The following is a 20304-nucleotide window of genomic DNA, read 5'->3' on the forward strand; positions in this document are numbered from 1 at the left end:
TGTTCCTGAACTCTCCATCTGCCACCATCTTTAACTTTTATATTTCTTTCTAATGCCGTTTCTGTCTCATTCCAATAATTCGTTTTCACATGTTCACTGGTCATTATAGAGATTCTGTATTTTACAAGTGATTCAAACAACTACTGCATTTATGAAAACCACTGCAGTGCCTTTACAACATGTGCCTGTTGGTAGGAGTTGATTGCTTGGTCCAGTTGTCAGCTTTTTTAAAAGCATTAGGGCTATGACATGTTCATGATGTCACAGAACAATCTGTCAGTTGGATGGCCGCATACAGTTTTTGTAGATGTTTCAGATTTTCTCGGCAAGGCAAAAAAGCAGGCAAGCAGAGATTCCTCCATTTACAGAATAGTTCAATGATAAAGACAAATCATATGAATTAAATGGTGTGGATCAGATCTCACTCTTCTAATGCTTCTTGAATTGTTCCATGCATTCATAAAAGGCTCTTTGTGGGATCATAAAGCACTCAGCTACAGAAATGAACCATTGTTTCTTATTTTATATGAGACTGCACACGCAAACATGCAGACATTTGTGTCATTATACTTATGAGGACCTGCCCTGACTTTTATCTTTGACTTAACCATTACAGAATCCTTTGCCCCAGGATTCTTATGTATCCCTACAATATTTTGTCCCATGACCCTACTACCAAGATTTATGTACTCTGCCCCACTGTTTACCTTAAAATATTGAAAACCTTGTTGATATGTTACATCTTTACCAATAACTCACACACATTTTGATCACTACGTGACCAAATTATGATTCTCCACGATTTATATCTTCATTAGGAATTAATGTCCTTGGTGCCACAGGCAGGATACAACATCATAAAGAATTGTTATATAAAAACATTGTTGGTTTTGATCTTTGAATTAGTTTATATATATATATATATATATATATATATATATATATATATATATATATATATATATATGTATATATACACACTCACCGGCCACTTTATTAGGTAAACTTGTTCAATTGCTTGTTAACACAAATAGCTAATCAGCCAATCACATGGCTGCAATTCAATGCATTTAGGCATGTAGAGGTGGTCAAGACAACTTGCTGAAGGTCAAACCGAGCATCAGAATGGGGAAGAAAGGGGATTTAAGTGACTTTGAACGTGGTATGGTTGTAGGTGCCAGACGGGCTGGTCTGAGTATTTCAGAAGCTGTTGATCTACTGGGATTTTTCATGCACAACCATCTCTAGGGTTTACAGAGAATGGTCCGAAAAAGAGAAAATATCCAGTGAGCGGCAGTTGTGTGGACGAAAATGCCTTGTTGATGTGAGAGATCAGAGGATAATGGGCAGACTGGTTCAAGATGATAAAAAGGCAACAGTAACTCCAATAACCACTCGTTACAACCAAGGAATGCAGAATACCATCTCTGAACGCACAACACGTCGAACCTTGAAGAAGATGGGCTACAGCAGCAGAAGACCACACCGGATGACACTCCTGTCAGCTAAGAACAGGAAACTGAGACTAAAGTTCGCACAGGCTCACTAAAATTGGACACTTGAAAATTGGCAAAACGTTGCCTGGTCTGACGAGTCTCTGTTTCAGCTGCGACATTCGGATGGCAGGTTCAGAATTTGGCGTAAACAACATGAAAGCATGGATCCATCCTGCCTTGTATCAACGGTTCAGGCTGGTGTAAGGGTGTGGGGGATATTTTCTTGGCACACTTTGGGCCCCTTAGTACAAATTGAGCATCGTTTAAATGCCACAGCCTACCTTAGTATTTTTGCTGACCATGTCCATCCCTTTATGACCATAGTGTACCCATCTTCTGACGGCTAGTTCCAGCAGGATAATGCATCATGTCACAAAGCTCATATCATCTCAAACTGGTTTCTTGAACATGACAATGAGTTCACTGTACTCCAATGGCCTCCACAGTCACCAGATCTCAATCCAATAGATCAACTTTGGGATGTGATGGAACGGGAGATTAGCATCATAGATGTGCAGCCGACAAATCTGCAGCAACTGTGTGATGCTATCATGTCAATATGGACCAAAATCACTTAGGAATGTTTCCAACACCTTGTTGAAAGTATGCCACGAAGAATTAAGGCAGTTCTGAAGGCAAAAGGGGGTCCAACCTTTTACTAGCAAGGTGTACCTAATAAAGTGGCTGGTGATTGTATATACAAAAATTATGTATGTAGTGATATCAGTTATACAGCAATATTTATTTAACCTTTGCTAACATAAACCATAATTAGGTTGTAATCACACAGAACGGGTATAACTGAGGGTAGTGAATTTTATCACTTTCCACCCCTTGCTGTTTGTTTGTTTGTCAGTAGGATTATACAAAAACTACTGAACAGACGTCCAAGAAACTTGGTGGAAGGATGGGACATGGGCCAAGACAGATCCCACTACATTTCTTGTGGACCCAGACAAAGTGGGCGGATTCAGGATTTATTTTTAATCATTGCGAGATAGGGCATTTGTTGACATTTTCACCGCATTGATCTATAGGTGGAAAAAAAAACAGGCGTATATAAGCGACCGATGACTAAGAGTGTGTGCAATTTGGTCCTGATCCGAATAAGAAAATCTGTCAGATTTAAATGTGGTTTTATAAGGGGACAGCTAGTCCATGGTGGATGGTATGTGCTCCACTGAGTGCCACTACTATTTCTCATTAGTTCAACTTCTTCTTTCTTTTGGCATATTCACTAACAGGACCACACCTCTGACTTATGAATTAAAGTTTATTGAGAGAGGTTGTCGTGACAGAGGTGTGAGAGGTCGTCGTGACCTAGGTGTGAGAGGTCGTCGTGATCGAGTTGTGAGAATTCGTAGTGACCAAGGATTGAGAGGTCGTCGTGACCGAGGAGTGGGAAGTCGTTGTGACCAAGGAGTGAGAGGTCGTCGGGATGAAGGGATGAGCGGTCGTAGGGTTGGAAGGAATGGAGGAATGAGTGGTCGTCGTGACCGAGGTGTGAGAGGTCGTTGCGACCGAGGAGTGGGAGGACGTCAGAACTGAGGAGTGGGAGGTCGTCGTGACCGAGGAGTGGGAGGTTGTAGGGACCAAGGAGTGAGAGGTCGTTGGGACCAAGGAGTGAGCGGTCGTTGGGACTGAGGAATAAGCGGTTGTAGGGACGAAGGGATTATTGCTTGTCGGGTCGGAGTAATGAGCCGTCGTAGGGTCAAAGGAATGGGAGGTCGTGGGGACCTAGGAATGAGGGGTCGTAGGAACCAAGGAATGAGTTAGGAGTCTGAGGGGAACCGGTGGAGAGACTCTGGATGAGGGTGCTGTCTCTTTGATTGTCCAGGTGCGTCTGGATATATCCCCAAAAGAGCTTCAGGTGGGCGGGGCATATTTACATTTCTGATGTTTAGATGAATAAAAAATTTGGATGCATGCAAGATAGGCCAGGGAGGACCATTGTACTGAATTACGAATTTAGCTTAAACCGGTCGAGGATTCACCATTTGGAAGGCGGAGGAGGCGGCTCCGATTCAAAATGGATGATGATACAGATTATGATGCAGGGAAATCGTTAAGCTCGGGGATGGAATGAGCGTATGTGGTGATGCTAAGGAGAGATAAGATGTCAAGTGAGGGGAAAGGAACGCTAAGACAGGTATGGAAGCTTGGGATCGGTTCCAACCGGTCGGCTAAGAGATGGTGCGAGGAGTGATGGTGCTGCGGATTGAGTCTTTTTAAGCGGTGACCAAGATGCGGGGTCAGTTGAAGATGGTGGTGAAAAACCGGTGGGACCTGAAATCGGAAGATGGCCGCAGACTGGTGCTGGTTGTCTGAATTTTGGAGCGAGAAACGAGTTGACGGTTAAGTGTTTTATGCCGTGGGATGTGAAAAGTTCGAATGATGAACTGGTGCAGGGCGGAAACAGTGGTGAGCTGACGCGAAATGTCGAGGCGATGCGACCGCCTTTTGTTGATCATGTCGACGATGTTGCTGATGTCGGAGTAGAAGGTGGTATTGTGGTAGATTGTTTTCATAGGCCGTTCGAGACCTGCAAAAGAATGTTTCCTAAGATGATTTACGTTTCGTAGATGGCATGGGTGGTCAAGCTGCCGATTCTGGTGCGGAACCAATGAGATGTTATGTAACTGCTTAGCCTGGATATTGTCCGGCGTGGTAATGGTGTTGGTGAGTGTTGATGAGTTCCTGTCCTGTCCTCTCCTGAGAAACTCTGAAGATGAGTGGCTGAAGGCTGTCTCGGGGTGACGTGGCTGCGGAATTTGTGCGACATGTATAGTGGTAAATACGGAGTGTTACTTTGGAGATAGATATTCGGTTTGTGGGATGGCGACTTACTCTGACGGAGCTTAGTATGCCTACGAAGACCAGAGATAGTGGACTGTCTTGGGACGCCATGCACCTGGGAGGTGAAAGAAATGTTGTATGCGTTGAAACCGTTGCCTCTGAACTGCAGGGCCGAGTTGAGGATCGGAGAAGTGGAGTCATCTGGCTCTGACCTGCAGTCGGGGGAGGCGGAACGTGTGATGTCCCTATATGGTGAAAGAAGGGGAGGTGAATTCAACTGCGGTGAGCATCGTTTGCAATGAGAAGCTGTATCCATGCTGCGGTGCTTTATCTTATATTTTTACTCTAAGTGCGACCTTAATATATGAAGAGACTTGGAACTGCGATTGAGACCATGAACGTCTCTGGAAATGTTTACTGACGTGGTAAGTTGAGAGAGAAACAGTCATTTGCTTTTGTTTATTTAACATGTGGTCTATATCGAGGTCCGTATCGTGACGGGCGAGGGTCTGTTGCCTTGGTAAGGTTGGCATTATGTTGAAAGGTTCGGAGAACGGGATGTGGTTTGAGCGAAGAGCTGTGTGTAATGTGAATGCAGAGGATGTGACTTGACATGTGAATATGTGGTTCATCGGTAAAACCAACTCGAGGTTTAGCTCGTTTGCTCGACCGTTATTCATAAATAACGGGTTGTTTGTGATTGAGGGTGTAAAAGAGGAAGCATTTGTCAGAATGTGTTTTACGGCCATAGGCCCCGCCCCCTCTCCATTCTGTGTTTAACCTGTCACTCCAATCATGTAAAGCAAGATGTCGGAGCTCAACCGGGATTGGACACAGCCTGGAGTTCCTGTGGGCCTGATTGGTGCGGCACCTGGTCCGGTCCTCCAATCATCTCATCAATTAAGAGTTACCCTGCTCTTAAAATTCATCATTCCCCGCGTCTGACTCGGCAGTATGCATAGACGCATAGAACCAAGAGATTTAGTGTGCTCTTGCTGTTGATTGTATAGATGCTCTTTGTTAATTTTGTTTGGGAATGGGAGATTTGGACAGGCTTAGTTTTGTAAAATCACTGATTTGTGCACGTTAACCTTTTAGAGTTTCAATTTTGTTAGTTACACTAGGAACAGGGGTGCTGTTTTTAATGTGTTTTGTTTGTACTCAGAATTTGTAGTTTTGATTTCACTCCGTTTATTTCTTAGAGATTTGGATTAGTTGTAAACTCTGCTTTTTATAGAGTTCTCTTTTCGTTTTACTTGTTTTTTTGATTTACACAGCATCCACCCGTCCCGTTTCTCCTCCCTTAGTGAAGACACACAATTGTTTCTATCATATTTTTCTTGTTCACAATAATTTTTTTATTTAAACCACCAACATCTGGTTTTTATGTTACCACCCTTTCCCCAGACGAGCTGGGTTGTAACAATGTGATACAACCTGGCCCAATTTGGAGCTTATGGAAGGCTGGACGCCGTGCTGTGAGAAATGCACTGTGACGTCATTGGATGCACGACGCAAGGAACCCAGAAGTGTGCTTGAGGCTCGCAGAGCCCGAGTGATGCTCTTCTGAGAGTCGGTGAAAACGCTTTGCGGTCGCTGTCAGATTGGATTGGGGAGAAGTTCGTGGTCGGTGGCGCACAGTAGGCGCTTTGCACATCTGTCACTGTTCGTGTAAGAATGAGTCAAAGGGGGAGGAAACAGAACGGATGAGCTTATGTATTTTCTGATCAGAAATTATATGTTTTTGAGGCGTGGTCCGGTTCCTGAACCTAGTTATAAAACTTCATTTGTGGTGCATTTCTTTGGCTTTGGCCGCAATGTTGTCACTTCCCACTAATGTCCTCACCATCTAAAATTAAATTTGTCCTCATAAAGATAGATCTGAAGAGCAAACACACTCTTAGAGTAGCCACGTTTTTCAAGTAGACAAATGTCGAGAGTGGACAGAAGAGACAAACAGTTGCACATACACTTACTCTGTTACCATGAGGACCAGCCATGACTGCAGATTGCTCCATGGGGAGACCGGAGTCCTGCTGAGATCAGAGAGCCCGACTGTCGTCTTTTAGGATCAATATTCCCCTCTCCCAACACCCTGTCCTCACACACATGCACGCACGTACACTCAGACACACACACATAAAAAAACATGCAATTTCTTGGTACCCACCCAACCTTGAGTCCAGCCCCACCCTTCTGTCTCAGCATTGATATTATTCATTCATTCTGCATTATCCATGTAGCTGTTAGTTATGTTGCATGCTCACAGAGAGGCTTGACAGTCAAAAATGTAAACTGACTCAAACTCAACTGTGCTCAAACATGATCAAACACAAACTGACAGAACCCCAGGAGAGGTGTAGTGGATGGTAAGGCAACTTTACTTTTTAACGTCCTGAAACACAACGGTATCTAAAGGCTGTCACAAATCTACCTTTTGGCAAGAGTAGAGGTCAATCAGATTCATGTTTTTTTAATTGGTACTTGCCTCATAATTCACTTGATAGATAGATAGATAAATAGATAGTTATGCATCATCAACATGCATGCACAGTTTCAGTATAACTTGAAAGCTATACATATATTCCTACACACGCACACACACACACAAGCACACAGTCCAAAAAGGAAGACACCAATAAAATAATAAGAAAAAGCTGTGTGAAAAAGACGGCTGTAATTGCAATTCATTTCAAGCTCGGGCCCCTGGGGTACCGTGAGTGTGTTTGATCCCAAAGGCGAGCGAGTATGGAAATGGAGAGATGCAGTCATATGTATGCAGAGGCAGAGAGAGGGAGAGGGGAGCCGGGGAGTTGGAGAGAAGCAGAAAGCCTTTTAATATTCCAGGCCATGGGTTGAGATGAGAGACTGCTCTCATACCTTCAGGTTCATGAGCATAATGAGATTTTTATTTTGCTGAGTGCAGTCTGTGGGAGTGTGTGTCTGTCATGCACAAAATGCTTTCTGATCAGCTGCTGTGCACTTGGAGTGTGTGCGTGTTGCAACCCATCCGTGGCCCTATATGTTTAAACTTCAGCATTTATGAATATGCATTTTGTGTGTGTGTGTCTGTGTGTATGTGTGTTTGTGTGTGCTGAGACACAGGTACACATGTCAATTAAGGAGTTTTGGTCATTACTCTCAACACGACTCCCTCTGCGCAAATAATATTCATTGACTACGGAACAATTGACAAGTCTTGCAATAAATACTCATAATATTAACATGCTTCCGTACATCTCTGTTATTCATTCCCAGTGGGTGCTTTCCCAAAACACTATCTCCTGTTATTCCCAGACTCCGGAGGGCTGAAAAATGATCGGCTGCACGGCACAGGACATGTCTCTGTGTGTTGTGTGTGTGTGACATATCACTATGAACACACAGAAACATCTCCACCCAGTCTGTGTGTGGTGTAGGTTTGCACAAATGCACTTGTGTCCCTCTGTTTGGAATCGCCTGCTGCACTCTTTGTAAAGAGGGATAAAAACTAAGCCAGGAGTCACATTTCTCTGTCGTGAGGTGTACACAGCACTACAGTGGTTCATTTGTTCAGTGTGTGTGCAGGTATACATGTGAAAGAATGTGAAAAACAAGGGATATGTGGACCTAGAGAATAATATTTATTTTTTAATTCTAATACTACTACTACTAATACTAATAATTCAGTTCATTACTTCTTGGGTTTTATTTTTGTTTGTTTGACCAATCATTAATTCAGAACATACATTATCTAAGGGCAATGACATGATAAATAAACATGTAGAATGAACCATTAAAAAAAGATAATAAGTTAAAATAAAAAACCTACCCTCTTCTCACCCAACAACCCACACATTCTCCCTGCTAGCCTTCCCTTACTCCTCTCCCTCCCTTCTACCTCCCTTCCCCAGCAGCGAACTTCCAATCTTCAACCATCTTATTTACTTGTGTATGCTAAGGTATGAATTTCTCTCCTGGATCAGGGGTTTCCTGATCCTATGGAACTGTGTAAGCCTATCATTTATAACATGAGGTAAATGGACTGTTTATATAGCGCTTTGCTAGTCTTATCGTCCACCTGAGGTGCTTTACAGTAAAAGTCATATTCACACACACATTCATACAGAACTATATAGAGCACCTTTTGCATCACACATCATTCTTACACTGCCAGTGCAGCCGTGAGGGACAATTTGTTTTGCCCAAGGAGGAAACGGACCAAAGGAGCTGGGTATCAAACCATTGATGACCGAGCCACAGCCGCCCAAATCTGATCCTTTCCCTTTAGAGTGTTTAGTCAGGTCTTCGGCCACATCCTAGAAGAAGGAATGGTTGTGTTCTTCCAAACCATAAGAATTACCATGCATTTATTAAGAACTGGATACCGAGATGGTGGTCAAAAAGTTTTTGGGGCTTCCTGCAGGGGTCAATGATGTGAGGGCTCAATGAACCTGAACAAGCTGGAGTGATTACTGTATATACAAAAAGTTTGTCCAACTGTGATGGCCACAGCCATGGCCACACAGACATCTCAAAAAGTGGTAACCTCTAGCACCCACACTTTATTTTCTTTTGCTTTAGGTAGTTATTTTGTCTTGATTCATAGTTTGACGTTGATTCATATAATTTATTGGACACATTATACATACATGCTTTTTGTTTCAAACATTTAGTTAAGTACAAATAATTTACAGGACACATGGGTTTTGTTTCATGTACACATACTTTATTTATTTTGTTTGACAGTGCCAAGGTATCTTTTTGTAGCGCGCAAATCAAGTTACTTTTGTACAGCTCACCAGTGTCTGAGGTTCTACACTCCTGGAATGGTTCATTGCTGTCGGCTGGACAAAAAGGTGACACGAGGAGCAAGAGGTTGTTTTATAGGGGAGGTGGCCAAATTGGACTCTACCGTTCCTCCTTCATTCTTTGTTATATGTTATTGTTGAACATGTTTGTTGTTACTTGATTTACATTATATTAAGTATTTGTGTTTTGGTTAATGTTTAAATAAACCTGGTCATGTTTAACAAAACCTGGTCTGATCAGCCAGTATATATGTCCCCTTTGTTTTTCTTTTCGTTGGAAGGTCAGTTGTATGTTGCGTTTGTTGTGTTAGTGGACTTAGTGGATGAATTAAGTATCTATCTATCTATCTATCTATTCTTTTTTAAACTTACCTGTGACTCCTCGTGTCTAACTGCTTGGTCCTTCACCAACCTTGAGCAAAATCCATATTTATTTAATTGTGAAGTAAAAGCAAACCCTGCAGTAAAAAGCCATTAGGAAATAAGACTTATTTCATGGATTTAAGATCAACAGATTTTCAATGACGTTAAGTCAGGGAACTTTGAGGGCCATTTAGAAACCTTCATCTTGAGTTTCTTCAAGTAGTTCATGGTAGGGTGTGAGGTCTGCTCTGAATCATTGTCCGGTTGTTGAAGCAAGCCTCTTTTCAGTTTCACTTTCTTAACTTACTTCAGGACATTTGAATACAAAATTTGCTTTGTGAATCCTTGCTCCCTCTTTCCAATGTTTCCTGTACCAATGGTGAGCCCAAGGCATAATATTTCCTCCCCATCTCCAAACACATCTTTGGTGATTGACACCAAGGAGCTCACTTTAAACTTAATCTGTTCAGTGTTTCCGAAACAACTCTGGTTCGTCCAGATGTTGCTTTGCATACTACAGATGTTGACTTTTGTGATGAGGTTGTAGGTCAGGTTTCCTTCTAATGACTCTTCCATGTAGACCATGTTGGTGTATCACCACTGCAAAGAAGAAAAGGTGTCAGCTAAACATTCCTTCAGATCCTCTGCAGTCATTCAGGGGATTTTGCTTTGCCCTTATGTCGGCCAGCAAGTTTTCTTGTTCTTCCAGATCGTTTTTTGACTTCCAAAGCTGCCCTTAAATTCCTGCCATTTATAAATGACACTTTGGACATTGGATCGGTTTTATAGAATGTCGGGCAGTCTCCCCCACTTTCAAGATGCTTTGTTTTCAGATTTTTAGGTAGTTGCTTAGAGAAGCCCATGGCTTTTAAATTGTACAACAAAGTTTGATGTGTCAGATGACAATCCTTCATCTGCCTTATAAGTCTCACAAAACGATTTCAAGCCTAACAAGTTAATTAAGGTCTAAGACTTCACCTGTGAAATTTAATTAATGTCAAAAAAAAATTAAAAGTTCATGAAATAAAAAGCAACAGTGCATTCAAATTTGAAGAACAGTTTTTTTGTTTTATGTAGGGGGTTGTCTTTACTTATTTTCACTTCATAAAAAAAGCAATTTGTGGAATTTGCCCGAGGGTGCCCAAACCTTTAGAAACAACTATACCTCAGTTGATGTTGGAATGCCTTGTGAATGTCCCAGGAGGAGCTGCCTAATGTCTGGACTAGCTCGCTTAACCTGTTTTTATTAGTACAATCAGAGACTAGTCAGTATTGTTTGTGTATGGGCTTTGGAGTCCTTGACGTGAAGGGTGGCTGCCTCTCAACACTCTCCACACCTGGCTGTGCATTACATAAGCAAAAGTCAACATCGACTCCAGCTCTCCTTTCTTTTATTCTTCTTCTCCACAGCTGCAGGGCTCCTCCTCCTCTTCTCCGGGTGACTCTTATTTTCATTTTCAACCCAATGTTCAGTGTTTAAAATCCACATTTTCATTTTCTCCTCTGCCTCCCAGTTACCTCTCTGGGCTTTACTCCTCTTTTGCCCCCCTTGTTTACTATCCAGAGGCGATGGTGCTGGTAATGTGTGTGATATCAGAACATTGTAAATCCTCTGTGATGTTCAATAATTAGGTCCTGACTGCATAACCTTTGCATGTGGAGCCCCTAAACCCTCCTAAATAGACCCTCCTTGGAAGTTAATTTGTCCAAAGAACTCAACGTCATCATTGCCAAAAGCAATGCAAGTGCATTTTGAGTAGCGAGATATTAAGTTCCCTCTCACTGAAGCCAAATTAGGGATTATAAATGCTATGACATGATTCTCTCCATCCACACATGTGAATCAATTTCAAACTTTTCAAAACAACAACAATGAAAAAACGAGCTTGAAAGATCTTGGATGGCTCAGTCTGGGAAATCAAATTTGTTCCTCCACTGATCAACTTTTGTCACACTTTTCTCTCCTGCATGTCACACAGTCTACCGTTTTTTCTACCTTACCTGTTACGAATAAAACTGCTAAAAAAAATCTTAAAAATAAAATAAAAAAACATTTTGCTGCGCGACTTGACTCAATAACCCAGTCTTTTGCCAGTGGAAACTCGTATGGATGCAGACCCAAATATTCTCTTAGCATTAATTACTCCATAATTATTTATCCCTCTCTGTATCTCTGAAATTTGCATGTCGCCCATATCACATCATGTTTCTGTTTCTCCCTCTATTGTCTTCCCATATATCTCCTCTTTCACCATACCCCACTCTTCTTTGGTTTATTTTCATCTACTCATCACTCCCCTCCCCCAATCCTCCTGCCCACTATCACACACGGACAGGAAAGATGCTAGACGTAGAATGACTGTCAATCCAGTGCGGTGCATCAGTGAACTATGGTTAAAGTAGGATGTATGTTGTTAAACAAACAGTGTGATTACAGCAGTGCCGTATAGAGGTGCAGAGTGGCTACCTCTACATTACTAATTCAGTCGATGGCTTGCTTGCGGACTGTTGATTCAATTCATGGCAACAGCCATGGGAGATACCATGGTTTTCTACACTTGTGTGTATTTTTCTTCCTTTTGTGAGCTCATCAAACTGCACGCTGCTGAGCTCCTGATCCATCGGCATTTTTACCATTAGCCTGCTGTGGTTCAACTGCAGCTTCTGAGTGTGCAGAATCCCCCTCCAGGCATAACAGAAAGCTCCTGACGAACACTCCTGCTTCAATGTGTTTACCCCGAAATTAGCGGAAACATGACTCTTTGAATTCTCAGTCTACAGTGTACAGCTGAATCCCTGCGAGCAGACACTCAGCACCTGTTTGCATTTACCCAGCTCAAATGTACTAGTTCTCTCTTCTGCATAAGCAGGGGGGCAAAGCATCCTCATGACCACACATAACTTCTCTTTCATCATGTGTATGCAGAGGTTGGACTGCAGTAGGAAAATAATTATTAGCAATCATGATAATTTTTCACCATTCTTTGATATGAAGACATGATCAGCTCCTTAATAGTCTGCAGCAGACAAACATTTAATTTATATCACTTCCACCACAATGCAAATCTGTGAGGAAGTGTGTCTATGTTCCCTTAGCCCTATGTTCCCTCAGCCCTTTGTTCCCTCAATCCTATGTTCCCTCAGGTCTATGTTCCCTAACCCTAACATAGGGCCACATTTTAATGCAGGGGAAACTTAATAGAAATGAGGGAACATACGGCCTAATTTTGATGGGGGAGAAATTTCTTAGAAATGAGGGAAACTAGGGCTGAGGGAACATAGGGATGACCTCGTCTGGGGATTGTGTGGCCTAATGTAAGTCCTGTAACATGCTGTGTTTTCACTCTGGCTAGCAGCACAGTTCAAATGAAAAGCATCAGCGGGGCAATACATACCCTGTGCAGATTTTATACGTCACTACTATTTTCCATTAATTACACACACACAATAAGACACTGCAATTACAATTGACTCAATGATAGAAACATGTTCTTTTAGCACCCAGATATGAGGAGAGACTGTCCATGACTGTTTAAGATGATAAAAGTTGTATATCACAGTGATGTGCAGTATTGTGTATTCAAATGTCTATTAATTTAGTTTGTCTTAGGTGCTTAGCTATCTGTTATCATGAGTTATTCATATTTCAATCTGGTGTGTGATAAAGTGATTCCTCTGCATGGGTGGTGACATTCACAGTCATTGATTTACCTGGTACAGGTTAATATGGATTAAAGAGTAATGTCACTACAAGCTGAAAATGCAGAAGGTCATTACCCTCATTACCTGAAAGTGACCACACCCAACATCATTGGGTCCAGTGTGTTCAGTCCTCTGTTGTACCTGTAAACACATCAAACAGCAATGTCTCACTGTACTGAAACTCCCTGGTGTGCACTTCACATCACTGCTGCAAGCTAAGTAAATCCACCGCAGGTTAGAAAAATATGTTTTTAGTTGGTGTTAAGTTACTCTTAACATAGCAAGACATAGAAACAAGCATTTGAATAAGAATTAAACACAGTAAAGGGGCTTTTTTTTTTTTTACAATGATAGGTGACCTGCAAGTGACTAAAGTGATTAAGTGATTAAAACTGACTAATTGAATCTATTTTTTTTTCCTTTGCTGGGTCATTAGACCCTGGCTGTCTGCGAAACACCCACATATTCTAACCTCCATGTTATAGGTATGCTTTGCAGGCTTTGATCAACATGCTCACAATAGCTATATGGCCATGAATGAATGTTACAATGTTGTGGTCCAGTGAAGAAATTAGCAGACTCCTGAAGTTTGCAGTAAGTGTGTTTAAAGGGGAACTCCACCATTTATACCACTTTGGCACCAAAATTACCGTGTAGACCCAGATTTTTTACACGCGGTTCCACACGATTTTTTTAAAATGCGAGGCGTGTTTAATTGGCAATTGGCCACTTTCACACTGCGAGCAGACCAGGGTCTGATGATCGACAGGTGGCAGTCATAGGTGGCGGTTAAGCGCGCTGCGCGCCATAAAACAAAGAAGAAAAACAGTGTAGTAAACAACAGAAAGTGTGGTAGCCAGTGAGATGTTGGTCAACCTTACCTTATATCTTGTACTTGTCACTGAGCCAAGCCTGGCCCTTTAAGCAGGTGGCTTCATGGGTTTATTGTGTGTATGAGAGAAGAAGAAGGTTGGCGCTGCGCACTGTGGTTGTGTGTACTTGGCTGCAGCCACAGTGAGAAACATCCATCCATGTTACTGACAGTTTATGGCCACTGTGAGAAGTGAGAGATCGCCTGATGAGGCTGTGTATGTCCGCCGAAAGGTTGAAATTAAGTGCCCCGTTCTATACCTCATTGATGATCTGGATTGTGTTAGTTGTTACAAGCCAAAGCTAGGCTAAGCGAGCTAGATACATGCAAGAGGTCTCTTTACTACAGTTCGGAGCCTGCGAGCTGGTGAAGTAACAGCAGTTACCGACGGAGGAGACAAGCCTTCATTGCCTCCGTCATCGCGCAAATTAGCTCGCAAATCTCCAACCAAAAGGTGGGAGGTTGTGATCCATTCTGTGTAACATACAAGAGGTTATACGTAAGGTGGCAGATGGAAAGATAAATAAATGATAATAGATTGGAAAGTAAACGGTGGAGAAAAGAAAGCAAAGATCTTCCTTGGGCAGACAACACCATTATCTCCAGTGACGAGAAATGTATTCATAGACAAGTGTTTATGAATCGCATAGAGCGATGCTAATTACCCACGGACCTCCACTCTTACCCTCCAGTCTTGGGTTTTGATTAGTTTTACTTGCTTGTTATCACTTGAAATCAAACAAGTGCATCAGCCTCTGGCTTTTTAAGATTTTGTTGCCGAAGTTAAACGCTGCTCAGTCTCACCCCACTATAGTTTAGGGGGGGGGTGTTCTCTCTACTCTGTTTACACTATTCACAAAAATCACCTGAGGGAGAGGAGCTGAGTTTTTTTTTTCCTTTTGCATGGTAAGACCCTGTGCTGAGATCTAGAGGTAATTATGCACAATGTGTGTGTGTGTGTGTGTGTGTGTTTGTCTGGGGCACTGTTTGCCCACGGCTGGTGTTTGGAAATGGTAATACCATGCATGGGATCTTTGGGATACGCCTGACCTGGGCAAGCCTGCCAGCGTGAAAGGCGCCAGCATTTGATTGGCATTGTGCCCACACACACACACACACACACACACACACACACACACACACACACACACACACACACACACACACACACACACACACACACACACACACACACACACACACACACACACACACACACACACACACACACACAGAGAAATGCTTCATTCAGGTGGGGGGTAGAGAGTAGTCGGGGTTGAAAGATGACAGCAAACATATTGAATACAGTCCACAATATGCATGTGGTTACACACACACACAGAAATATATGTACATGCAGAATCCAGAAACATCAATTTTGTGCCTGAAAGAAAAGGAATCTTCTGATGTTGGAGAGTGCTTAGATATTTGTAAATGCACATCGTAAACACACAGGCACACACAAAATATAGCCAAGAAAAACATGAAGGCAACTCGGTCACCATGGAAACCATTCCATATCCAGCTACAACCATTTCCTTTCTGTATTCCTCCGCTCCGCTCTGTTATCTCACCAGTAGCTCCCAATTGTTCATATTTCCTGTCGTTTTTGCTTTTCCTCCATGCACCTTGCTCCCATCTCTCCCTCTTTTGTTTGCCACTATTTCTATTAATCTTTTTTATTCTTCTGTCAACTTTTACTGTTTTTCTTTATCCTGTGTCAAATTCTAAAACTTGTTGATTACTGTCATGTGTAGAAATTGTCAAACAATAAATCAAACTGCATTACAGTAAAAATGAAGTTCTAACATAACATTATTTAAGGACTTATTACCAAAACTCTTTATTCCCTTTTCTGCCTTGTCTGCTTGATTTTGCACTCGAAGCCACCAATCCTCCATATACACTGAACAAAATTATAAACGCAACACTTTTGTTTTTGCCCCCATTTTTCATGAGCTGAACTCAAAGATCTAAGATTTTTTCTATGTACACAAAAGGCTTATTTCTCTCACATATTGTTCACAAATCTGTCTAAATCTGTGTTAGTGAGCACTTCTCCTTTGCCGAGATAATCCATCCACATCTCACCTGCCTCTCATCTCACAGGTGTGGCATATCAAGATGCTGATTAGACAGCATGATTATTGCACTGGTGTGCCATAGGCTGGCCACAATAAAAGGCCACTCTAGCTCATGAAAAATGGGGGCAAAAACAAAAGTGTTGCGTTTATAATTTTGTTCAGTGTAATATACACCTAAAGCGGGAGCTACTGATGTTATGCGGAGTCTTGCCTGCCAAGGACAGTAGAAAAGTTTTTTGATTGTCTACCCACCCATGCCAATGTCTAGTCCATGTGTTGTCGGGGTGAGAGAGAAAGAGAGAGGGAGAGAAAGCGCGACAGCAGGGCTTGGAGCAGGCTTAATTAGGAACACCTTACTACCAGTGGTCTAGGTAAGCATCATTGCATCACACAATATCTGCATATGAACATTCATGATTTCCTGTTCTACCCCATGATCCCCAACGTTTCAGATCTGGTGACTGAGGACACAGCAGTTTACTGAACTCAGAATCAGAATCCACATGGGGAATTTGCATAACTCCATCCACCTCATGGTTGGACGTGTTGTATGTGGTTGACTGAGTTATCAGGTAACCACATAAAACTTTTAGTCCATTTTCTTTTTCCATTTTCTTTACCCTCCCCGATCCCCCTGCTCCCCCACCTCCCTCCTCCCTTTGCCCGAGCGACTTTGTAAACTACTTTGAAAAAAAGATAGATGACATTCGCTCCTCATTTTCTCGACCCCCCTACTGACACTGCCTCTCCCTCACCCTCCTCATCTCATTCTCTAGTCGCTTTTTCACCACTCCCTCCCAGTGAGGTTCAATCCTTGGTCACTTCCCACCACATGCCCCCTTGACCCTATCCCCTCTCACCTTTTTCAGTCTATAGCTCCTGACCTCATTCCCTTCATCACCCATCTCATCAATACCTCTCTGACAACTGGTGACTTCCCCAACACTCTTAAAGCAGCAAGAGTGAACCTTCTTTTAAAGAAACCTACACTCGTCCCATCTGATGTGAGAAACTACAGACCGGTCTCTCTTCCATTTCTTTCCAAAACTCGTGAACATGCTGTCTTAACTCAACTTTCTGCATATCTCCACCAGAGCAACCTTCTTGACCCCCAGCAGTCAGGATTCAAGGCAGGGCAATCAACAGAGACTACCCTCCTAGCTGTCACAGAGGAACTCCACACAGCTCGAGCAGCCTCCCTCTCCTCTGTTGTCATCATGCTCTTCCTCTCAGGAGCTTTTGACACAGTGAACCACCAGATTCTCCTCTCCACCCGTCAACAACTGTGAGTCTCAGGCTCGGCACTCTCCCTGTTTGCATCCTACCTCAAGGGCCGCACATACAGGGTTACTTGGAGAGGATCGATGTCTGAACCCCACAACCTCACCACTGTGGTCCCTCAGGGCTCTGTTCTGGGCCCCATCCCTTTCTCTTTGTACATCATGTCATTAGGCTCTGTCATTCACTCACATTGCTTTTCTTACCATAGATACGCAGATGATACCCAACTCATGTGGTCCTTTCCACAATCTGAAACGCAGGTGCCAGCAGGAATCTCTGTATGTCTAGCTGACATTTCACAGTGGATGTCGATGCACCACCTGAAGCTCATCAGGACAAGACAGAGATGCTCTTCCTCCCAGGGAAGGCGTCTCTCGCCAACGATCTCTTCATCACCATTGAGAACTCGGTGGTGACCCCTACTTGAACCGCACTGAACCTGGGTGTGACACTGGACAACCAGCCGTGCTTCACTGCCAACATTGCAGTGACGACCCGCTCCTGTAGATTCATCCTCCACAACATCAGGAGGATACGTTCGTTCCTCACAGAGATGGCGACGCAGGTATTGGTGCAGACTCTTGTCATCTCACGCTTGGACTACTGCAATTCCCTCCTAGCTGGTCTGCTGGCAAGTGCCATCCGACCTCTGCAGCTCATCCAGAATGCAGCGTATCTGGTGGTCTTCAACCTACCCAAGGTCTCCCACACTACACCGCTCCTCCGCACCGGCTTCCGGTGGTGGCTCAAATCCGATTCAAGGCACTGGTACTCGCCTACCGTGCTGTGAATGGTTCAAGCCCCTCCTACATCCAGAAAATGGTCAAACTTTACACCCCAGCCCGTCCACTCCACTCCTACCAAACGCCTTGCTACTCCCTCACTGCGAAGGGCAGACAGCCACCGCTCATCTAAATCCCATCTGTTTTCTGTCCTGGTTCGTCATTGGTGGAACGAGCTACCCATTGACATCAGGACAGCAGAAACCCTTCAATGCTTTTGTGGTAGACTGAAAACTCACCTGTTCAGACTGCACCATACTTTATTATATTAAACAATTTTTTTTAAATGCACTTAATTACAAATAGCACTTGATGCGTTTTTTGCCTATTTGATGAATGTTTATGTACTTATTAATTCTTGCACTTTGAGTAATATCTCAGTAAGTAGTAAATGAATGTAATGTAAAAATCATAGCCTTTCTGCAGGCTTGAACCCGTCTGGCATTTCTCCTCCCACTACTCTCATCAACAAGGCATTTCCATCAGCATAGCTGCCATTCACCTAATTTATTTTGTTAGTTGTTTTCGCGCATTTGTTTTTTGGACTATTCAGTTGTTTGTAAAAATCCCTGGAGATCAGCAGTTCCAGAAATACTCAGATAAGCCCGTCTGGCACCAATAATCATACCAGTCAGAGATTACATTTTTCCCCCCATTCTGATTCTGATTAACTAAAGCTCCTGGCCTGTATCTGCATGTTTCTATACATTGTGCTAGTGTCACATGATTGGCTGATTGGATAATTACATGAAGAAGCAGATGTTCGTAATAAAGGGCTCGTGAGTGAAGTTATGAACCAACAGATTACTCAAACTTAGAAAATACTTAGACACATTCCTCCAACATAGACATCATCCACCAGCAATAAGGTCCTTTGTTCCCTTCCCTTGGTTCTGACATGATCATTTCACTGTCTTGGTCTCTTTTGTCTGCATGTCACGGGCTCATCATGGTGGTCAGGGGTGAAGTGGTGTAAAGAGGTAAGAGGAGATGAGATCAGGCTCAGCAGGACAAAGCGTTACGCATGTTAATCCGCTGTGTCTCGATGGAATACTCCGGCCAGGGCCTTGATTAAGGATTCAGAGTATTAGCCTACTATCATTATAGCTATAAATCATCTTGCTGCCTTATCAACGGCTTGTCTCGGTGAAAGCCAGCAAGCTAAATCCTAGGTGCTTGGTGTGTGTGTGTGCGCACACACACAAGCATGTGATTATGTAAGTGTGTGTGACAGTGTGAAATCACAGTGCATAAGTGATTAGGACAAAGCAGTCTGTATTTTCTGAATCTGCATTTGTGAAGTAGCAGCTGAGATTTTTAGCATACATTTTTTTAATCTCAGACACAGGTGGTAGAACGTAGTGTAGTCCTGCGAATGAGAAGACAGGCGACATTGGTTGGACCTTAGGTAAATTCACAAGAATTTCCGATCAACCCTTTATTCTGGTTGGGGTATAACTGTTAATAAATGACGTCTTGGTGTTAAAAGGGTACATTTCAGCATTTTGCATTTGAGAATTTGAACAGGAATAAAAGTGATTTGTTAACTTTTCCTCTGAAGTAAGAAAACAAACAGCAAGGAAAATAAATGTTAAGCTTTGAGACTTTCAGAATTCAGGAAAGACTATCAACATTTTATTTGTCCACATACTGAAGGTGTGTATATCATTTTGAGAGCTTGGAGGACAATTTTTTAATGCCCTTTCCACACAAGAGCCAGTGTAACACAAGTCGCTGTAACAGTTATAGCTTAGGACCCAATAGCAGCACAGAATCAGGCAGGTATAGTTGGTAATGAACTTTATTTCATATGAGACAGAGTTGCGACACAGGAAACAGTTCGCTGACGGCTGCGAGCCTCAACTCAGCCGAACAAGAACAACAGTGAGCACGGTTCAGGAATGGGTTCACAATACTCACTCAGAGGCTCAGGATTGAGCGAGGGTTTCTGAAGAGGGGCAGGCAGGAGACGTAGTCAGTGAAGTGGAAGGTACGGTAACCAGGAGATGAAACACACTGAACTGCAAACGAACCAGCGAGGGAGAGGCGAAAGGAGAGTCGAAGCCAGGCAGGGAGTCGAGGAGCCGTTGTAGGGATACACCACACGCCCAGGAGAGAGGCAGACGGAAACCAGGAGGG

General features: G+C 42.9%; 1 pseudogene; it reads left to right on the plus strand.

Moving 5' to 3' along the window:
• The first annotated feature begins 17319 nt into the window (after nt 1-17319).
• LOC118282999 lies at nt 17320-18656 on the plus strand (annotated as a pseudogene).
• Nucleotides 18657-20304: the final 1648 nt, after the last annotated feature.

The sequence above is a fragment of the Scophthalmus maximus genome, chromosome 14 (assembly GCF_022379125.1).
Source record: "Scophthalmus maximus strain ysfricsl-2021 chromosome 14, ASM2237912v1, whole genome shotgun sequence".
Taxonomy (NCBI): Eukaryota; Metazoa; Chordata; class Actinopteri; order Pleuronectiformes; family Scophthalmidae; genus Scophthalmus; species Scophthalmus maximus.